General features: G+C 29.5%; 1 long non-coding RNA gene across 1 annotated transcript; it reads right to left on the bottom strand.

Moving 5' to 3' along the window:
• Positions 1-5954: 5954 nt before the first annotated feature.
• LOC149260411 (uncharacterized) lies at positions 5955-7734 on the bottom strand. The gene is made up of 2 exons (XR_016248273.1): positions 7446-7734; positions 5955-6199 (listed from the first exon to the last, which is right to left on the bottom strand). It is a non-coding gene; the product is annotated as an uncharacterized LOC149260411 (long non-coding RNA).
• Positions 7735-8245: the final 511 nt, after the last annotated feature.

Here is an 8245-nt window from a genome sequence, read left to right as displayed (position 1 = left end):
CTTCCTGCTATCTCGTCCTCCCACATCCCGATGTCCCCTTTGTCCTTGGGCCCAAGTGCTTGGTTTCTGGCGCCTCCACCTCCCATCCCCTCTGGCCCACCTTAACTTCCCTATCGCACCCCGATCGGGGGAGCAACCAAATAGGATTTGAAATCAACACCTACGCTGAAAATAATGCATCTAAATCAAGCAATTAAATAGGATTAGAAATCAACATCTACATTGAAATCAATGAATCTAATGCAAGCAATCAAATAGGATTAGAAATCAACATCTACATTGAAATCAATGCATCTAGTGCAAAAAATCAAATAAGATTAGAAATCAACAACTATACTGAAATCGATGCATCTGGTGCAATCAATCAAATAGGATTAGGAATCAACATCTCCACTGAAATAAATGTGTTTATTTCAATGGAAAACCAAAATATTCATGGATTTCTAAGTTCAACTTCTTTTACGATCTGTAAAAGTTTTACTTCCTCTTCCTCTATGGTTAATAATGTTCAATATTATATAATATATGTATTTTTCTTTGTCTTTCTCTCTCTCTCTCTCTCTCTCTCTCTCTATCTCTCTCTTCTTCCCTCTATTCCCCCTCCATATATATCTCTATCCCCCTCTGTCTCTCCTTATTTGTCTCTCTATCTCACCCCTCAAACATACTCTCTCTCTCTCTCTCTGTCTTTCTTAGTCCCTCCCTCTCTCCCCCTCAAACTCTCCATGTTTTTGTTCTTCCTTCCCTCTTTCTTTACCTTTATCTCTCTATGACTTTGTTCTTCCCTCCCCCCTTTCTCCACCTTTATCTATCTATGCCTTTGTTCTTCCCTCCCTCTCTCCTTCTCTCTCCCCCCCTCTCCCCTCTCTTTGTCTATCTCTTTTTCCCTCTCTTCCCCCTCCATCCATATGATCAAGTATTGTCACTCTGTGTAATAAATAATATATGTAAGATCTAACATAATAATACTTATAATGGAGTTGATCATTATAGTATGTTTAACTTCAAATATATATTTTCTTTATTTACTAATTATTATAATAAAGAAATTTTCAATGAATTATACAATGATTCCAAAATTAAAATTTATCCACTTAATTTTCTAAATAAATGTTAAAACATCTTAAAATATTGATTAAGCATATAATTATATCTTATTTATAACAAAAAAAAAAAAAATTGGTTAAGCTATACACCCCTTTTTAATAATTATATATATATATATATATATATAATATAATAGAGTAAGTTATAACTAAATAATTTCTTATAAAATAAAATAATCATAGATTGCTACACCAACGCAAATAGATGAATGTAATTAACAATAGACTCCAAACACTTGCTTTATTTTTTGGGAAATATATGAGCTAATGATATGGCCTCATGAGCATCAATTATTTTGCTATAGCATCATGTTGCTACTTATATATAGCATTGTCCAATGATGGAAACTTAGAACTACTCTCCTTTATTGAGTCAGTGGGGCTCCTTCATCTTGTGGCAGAGCTATTGAACCCTGTACATGAAATTGAATATGTACAGATTACTTATATTCAAAACTATTTATCTAATATCATACTTTTCCATAGCCTTTCATTTATTATGTCTTTAAATTTTATAAAATTCATATGGTATGCTACTTAATGACATTCTCCATCTTTATCCGCATATTTATTTTGTGGTTATGTATGAGGTACATTTAAATATTATTCACATATGTAAATACTATATAGTAAATATCATTTTCATAAAAATGAAAGATAAATAAGATAAGAAGCCGGTAATTAATTCAAGTCTTTGTCCTACATTAAAAATCTTATCATCAGTATAATGCAGTAAACTCTCTGAACACAAAAGAAAATCCAGTGTTACATATTTTTCAGAGAAGAAATAGAATTATTTTTCTTTAAAAATGAGAACGAGTTTTACATTTGTTTGGATCAAATTCAATTTATCTGTGTTGCCTAGCAATGAGCTTTGAAAACCAAAATCTATCCAAAAAAACAAAACAGAGCAACTCTCAAAAAGCAAAGCAGTGAGCATACTTAGATGACATCAAAACCAGAATGAAATACAAAATTAAACAATTTTCTTCATATATAATTTCCTCACAACACTCAACAATATTAATATTTATCTTTATTATACCCTACTAATTGTGATACTTGTTCACCATTTTTCTTCATATTTATGTATTCAAGTATAATTTACTCACAACCTTTAGCATCTATTTAAAAATCTTTAGTGAAATTATCCCATTCGAAGGGTTTTTATGCCATTCAAATATTTAATTATATAAATAATTTATTCATTTTTTAAAAGAAAAAATTATTAGAAAAATAGGAAACATTTCTATGCATTTAGTGAATAGCATCCAAAGTAAACCTATTAACATTGATTATGTCACCTAACTCAACAAACATATTTAAATGTTACCTAACTCAACAAATATATCAAGTGAGATATGTGACATAGATAACCAACTTGAGGGATTCATCAATGCATGAAGCTCACAATACTCAACCATCCAAACTAGTCTATCTTTTTAAAATGATATGAAACATCTTCTCGCACCCTCAAGCACTTAAACAAGAAAGATCAATAATACTTTGCAATTCTAATTGATTCATATCATTTTAAAAAGATATGAATCAATTAGAATAACCTTTATATCTAACTAGTAATTACTTTAATATCTTTATAGATAATTTCTTTGATAACTATCTACTAATTTAAATTAATTTATAATTTATTTAGTTTAATATATATTTATAATTATAAATTCATATAATGGTCCATTTACTTTTATTTCAATAAGAAGATAACTAACCGTAGTAACTTTTTTATTAAATATAGGTTTTTCCCTAATCTAGGTCTATACCTACCATTTCCAGGTCAAATTTAGTCGTTGTCAATTTAACCGTTACCTGATCAAGAGATATAGCCGTTGGATGTTCTGCTTCACCTATTTAATATGCAAAGCGAGATCTGTTCATTCAACTTGTCCTGACGATGAACCACACTAGTTGGTTCGAAACGCGTCGACAAAAGAATCCTAACGTGATTTTCGCCAAAGAATTCTCTCAACTTGATATGGATCACAGAAGCCTAAATTCAATAAAGGAAAACCATGTTATAAATAAAATTTAATAACATTTTTTTCTAATTTTTACTTCGCCCAATAGGTTAGTTTAAATGGAAAACTATGTTATAAATAAAATTTAATAACATTTTCTTTTCTAACTTTTACTTAGCCCAATAAGTTAGTTTGAATGGTTGTGTTATTAATTTCAATAAGTTAGTTTGAAATGGTTGTGTTATTAATTATAGTTAGTTTGAAATGGTTGTGTTATTAATTATAATTAAGAAATTATTGGTTAAGTAATTATTCATTAATGGATACTTTATAGATATCATTGGAATTTATTGATTTACCCATAATACTATCTTCAAAATATCATCTTCTAAATTAAAAAGCTAAAATTATTTGATTAATTTAATTTAATTTAATTACTAATTTAATTAATTTAATAAATATACATTATCTCAATTTTTATGTAAGTTTATTATTTAATATATTATATCTATTTATTATAGTTTATTTTTTTTTATTTAATATATAGATTAGATATTTAACCATATTTTAATTTTATTAATTATTTTGAACTATTTAAATAAGTCAATAAGATTGTTTTTCTTTCTTAATCAAAGCTCTCTTATTTATGCATCATCTCTCTTTTACTCATAGTTATAACTAACCTAGATCCATCTTAATCCTAGATCTATCACTCGTCAAGAGAGATCAAATCTCTTCATGTGAAAACCTCTTTTTTGAGTGAAAACTTGAGGAAAGGCCCGCACCTCAAGAGATTTGATCCCTCTTGACGCTTGAGAGATCCAAGGTTAAGATGGATCTAGGTTGGATTCAGTCATGCACAATCACACAAAATTTGTTGAACATCTAACTATTTTGATCATTTTTAAAATGCTAAATATGTATAAGATTAATTTGGTCATTTTAATTTTAAATTTGCTTAGTTACCTCAATTTGTTGAGATGATAGAGATTGTTGAATGATGAAATAAAAATTTTGAACGCAGAGTGTCAATGTAACAATGTTGAATGATAGAAAATGTGAATAATAAGAATGTACTCAATTACAAATAGTTTTCATTGTGATCAATCTCAAACTATTTTCTTTTATTGTTCTTATTGTCACACTTGTTAGTTTTGTCATCTTTTCATATTGGTCATATGAAAAAGGGGGTTGAAATCGTAGTTCACTCAAATCTTTAACTTTAGCTATTGTAGTAAACATCATAGCTTGTGTCTTTTTCTCTCCAATATTGATAGTTACTTTCTCCAAAGTCAATCATTGTGACTTATAGAGTGTTAAGCCCCAAGTAAGTTTCAATGGTAGTTTTTTTCTATTACCTCGTTTGAACGCAAAGTGACTAACAATGTTGAATGATGGAAAATGTGAATAATAAGAATGTAGTTGAATACAAATAGTTTATAGTTTCAAGAAGCAAACATTTCAGGTTAGTGAACATTTTATTTAAGATGAAAATCAAGTATTTTATTTATGGTTGAATTATTATAACACAAAAATCAATGCACGTCGTCAACAATTTTTTTTGTGCTTACACTAAAATCAATGCACATTATTAATCTAATTATTTTAAAATTAATGTACATCATACATATAGTTACATCAAATCAGAAATCAACATCTACATTAAAATCATGCATCTAGTGCAAGCAACCAAATAGGATTTTCTTTTATAAGCTTAGTAGTACTTTCTCTATTAATATTATCCAACCACTAACATGTTTTTCACAGTAGTAACAGGTGGCCTCGACCTGCCCGTAGGAAACTAGGTTGGCCACCTATTAGCGTTAAAATATGTCCAAAATTTAAATAAGTCTTTTTCCACCATCCATGCAACATTTTTTCTTTTATCTATAATAAACATCAACTTAGGAAAGTAAAGGCTAATCGACATATAACAAAATTCTGTCTAGAAAATATTCATGGCTTTCTAAATTCAACTTCTTTTACGATCTGCAAAAGTTTTACTTCCTCTTCCTCTATGGTTAATAATGTTCAATATTATATAATATATGTATTTTTCTTTGTGTGTCTATTCCTCTCTCTCTCTCTCTCTTCCCCCACCGTCTATATCTATATATCCCTTCATCTCTCCTTTGTCTCTCTATCTCACCCCCACAACACAAATTCTCTCTCTCTCCATATTTATTTATCTCTCCATCCCTTCCTCTCTCTATCTCTCTCTTCTTCCCTCTATTCCCCCTCCATATACATCTCTATCCCCCTCTGTCTATCCTTATTTGTCTCTATCTCACCCCTCAAACATGCTCTCTCTCTCTCCCCGTCTTTCTTCTTCCCTCCCTCTCTCCCCCTCCAACTCTCCATGTTTTTGTTCTTCCCTCCCCCTTTCTCCACCTTTATCTATCTATGCCTTTGTTCTTCCCTCCCTCTCTCCTTCTCTCTCCCCCACTCTCCCCTCTCTTTGTCTATCTCTTTTTCCCTCTCTTCCCCCTCCATCCATATGATCAAGTATTGTCGCTCTGTGTAATAAATAATATATATGAAGGTCTAATATAATAATACTTATAATGGAGATGACCATTATAATATGTTTAACTTCAAATATATATTTTCTTTATTTACTAAGTGTTGTAATAAAAAAAAATTCAATAAATTTACCATGCTTCCAAAATTAAAATTTAACCTCTTAATTTTCTAGATAAATATTAAAATATCTTAAAATTATGATTAAGCATATAATTATATCTTATTTTTAACCAAAAAAATTAAGCAATATATCCCTTTTTAATAATTATACCTTTTTAATAATTATATATATATATATATATATATATAAATTATAGCTAAATAATGGTTTATAAAATAAAATAATCAAAGATTGCCATACCAACCCAAATAGATGAATGTCATTAACAATAGAGTCCAAACGCTTGCTTTATTTTTGGGAAACATATGAGCTAATGATATGGCCTCATGGGCATCAATTATTTTGCTATAGCATCATGCTGTTACTCATGAACATTTATTAGTTTGATATAGCGGTGTCCAATGATGGAAACTTAGAGCTACTTTCCTTTATTGAGTCAGTGGCCCTCCTTCATCTTGTGGCAGAGCTATTGAACCCTGTACATGAAATTGATATGTATAAATTACTTATATTCAAAATTATTTATCTAATATCATATTTTTCCATAGCCTTTCATTTATTATGTCTTTAAATTTTATAAAATTCATATGGTATGCTGCTTAATGACATTCTCCATCTTTATCCCCATATTTATTTTGTGGTTGTGTATGAGGTACATTTAAATATTATTCACATATGTAAATACCATATAGTAAATATCATTTTCGTAAAAATGAAAGATAAATAAGATAAGAAGCCAGTAATTAATTCAAGACCTTGTCCCACATTAATGCAGTAAACTCTCTGCACACAAAAACAAATCTAGTGCTACATATTTTTTCAGAGAAAAAATAGATTTTTTTTTTTTTTTTTTTAAATGAGAAAAAGTTTTACATTTGTTTGGATCAAATTCAATTTATCAGTGTTGCCTAACAATGAGCTTTGAAAACCAAAATTTATCAAAAAAAACAAAACAGAGCAACTCTCAAAAAGCAAAGCAGCTAACATACTTCGATGGCATCAAAACCAGAATGAAATACAAAAATAAACATCAAAACATAAAACAAGCTTAAAAGATATCTCCAGAGATAAAAAAAAAAAAAAACAAACAAACAAAAAAACCACCTATGAAAATTTAAAAAGCCCTGCCCTGCAGCATTATACACGTACAAAGGGCAATGACAGACTAGTATGTTGTCCAAAGGTACTGATACTTAGATGGCATCAAAAACAGAATGAAATACAAAAATAAACATCAAAACATAAAACAAGCTTAAAAGAGATCTCTAGAGATTAAAAAACCTGCAGAAAAAACCACCTATGAAAATTCAAAAAAGCCCTGCCCTGTAGCATTATACACATACAAAGGGCAATGACAGACTAGTATGTTGTCCAAAGCTACTGCTACCGCTGGCAAAGTTGCAGTGCAATGGTGAACAGGAAAATCAAACGCCCGTATGTGTCTCTTGGCTACTTAGAGATTGTACTTCAAATTGCAGTACACACAGTTTTCTTCACATACAATCCTGCAATTCTTAGTATTATTTTCAACTCCTTCAACAAAATTATTTCTCAGGGATGCGAAGGAGTAAAATAGAATGATGAAGCCCTAAAATAGTATCGGCATCCATACCATAAGACTTATCGGTGAAAAAAATTATAAGTCAAACCTGACTAGGTTGAACGATTCCAACGGCAGAAGCAAAGACGGTGGCTTCAAATGAGGAGGTATTTGAAACTTACCTTCAGCACACGCAGCCTTAAATATTTCAGCACGCATTTAAACTCCGTCAAACCCTTAATCCCAAAGTTCCATCTTCCATTCGACTTGTTTGGCAGCTCTGTAAAAATATAAATGATTTGTCCTTCAAACATAGCAGGAACTGAATCTGCCTCGTCAGATCGCAGGGTAGCTCTGTAAAAATATAAATGATTTGTCCTTGAAACAGAACAGGAATTGAATCCGCCATCTCAAATCGCAGAATTGTATTGGCAATGAAATTTGAATCACTATGCTGTGAAGTAGCTGCTGTTTTATTTATATTCACACTTACATACTTACATTTATGGTTTACACATTTATTTATGAAGTTAATATTTAAAAAATATTTATATTTTCTAATGTCTAATACCTACACATATTTCTTTATATTTATGGTTTACACATTTATTTATGAAGTTAATATTTAAAAAATATTTATATTTTCTAATGTCTAATACCTACACATATTTCTTTATATTAAACATATTTCTTTATACTAAAGTGTTTTGTATTTCTTTATATTAAATTGTATAACACTTTTGGGTGTAATTAAATAAAGATGAGTCACTTAAGGAATAATTATTCCTAATAATTTTTACATTTATATCATCAATATTTGAGAATTTGGTAGGGTTATTTAAAAAATATTTAAATGGTCTATTGCCTAATACGTACGCAAATTCCCTTATACTAAGTTGTAAAACACGTTTGGGCCAATTGAACAAACTAGAAATAACTGTTCCTAATAATTTTCACATTTATATTACTAATATTTGAGAAT

The sequence above is a fragment of the Pinus tabuliformis genome, chromosome 6, assembly GCF_031772625.1.
Source record: "Pinus tabuliformis cultivar Carrire ecotype Pingquan chromosome 6, CPIR1, whole genome shotgun sequence".
Classification (NCBI taxonomy): Eukaryota; Viridiplantae; Streptophyta; class Pinopsida; order Pinales; family Pinaceae; genus Pinus; species Pinus tabuliformis.
Note: the sequence above shows the minus strand (reverse complement) of the source record. Positions and strands in the feature narration are given on the sequence as shown.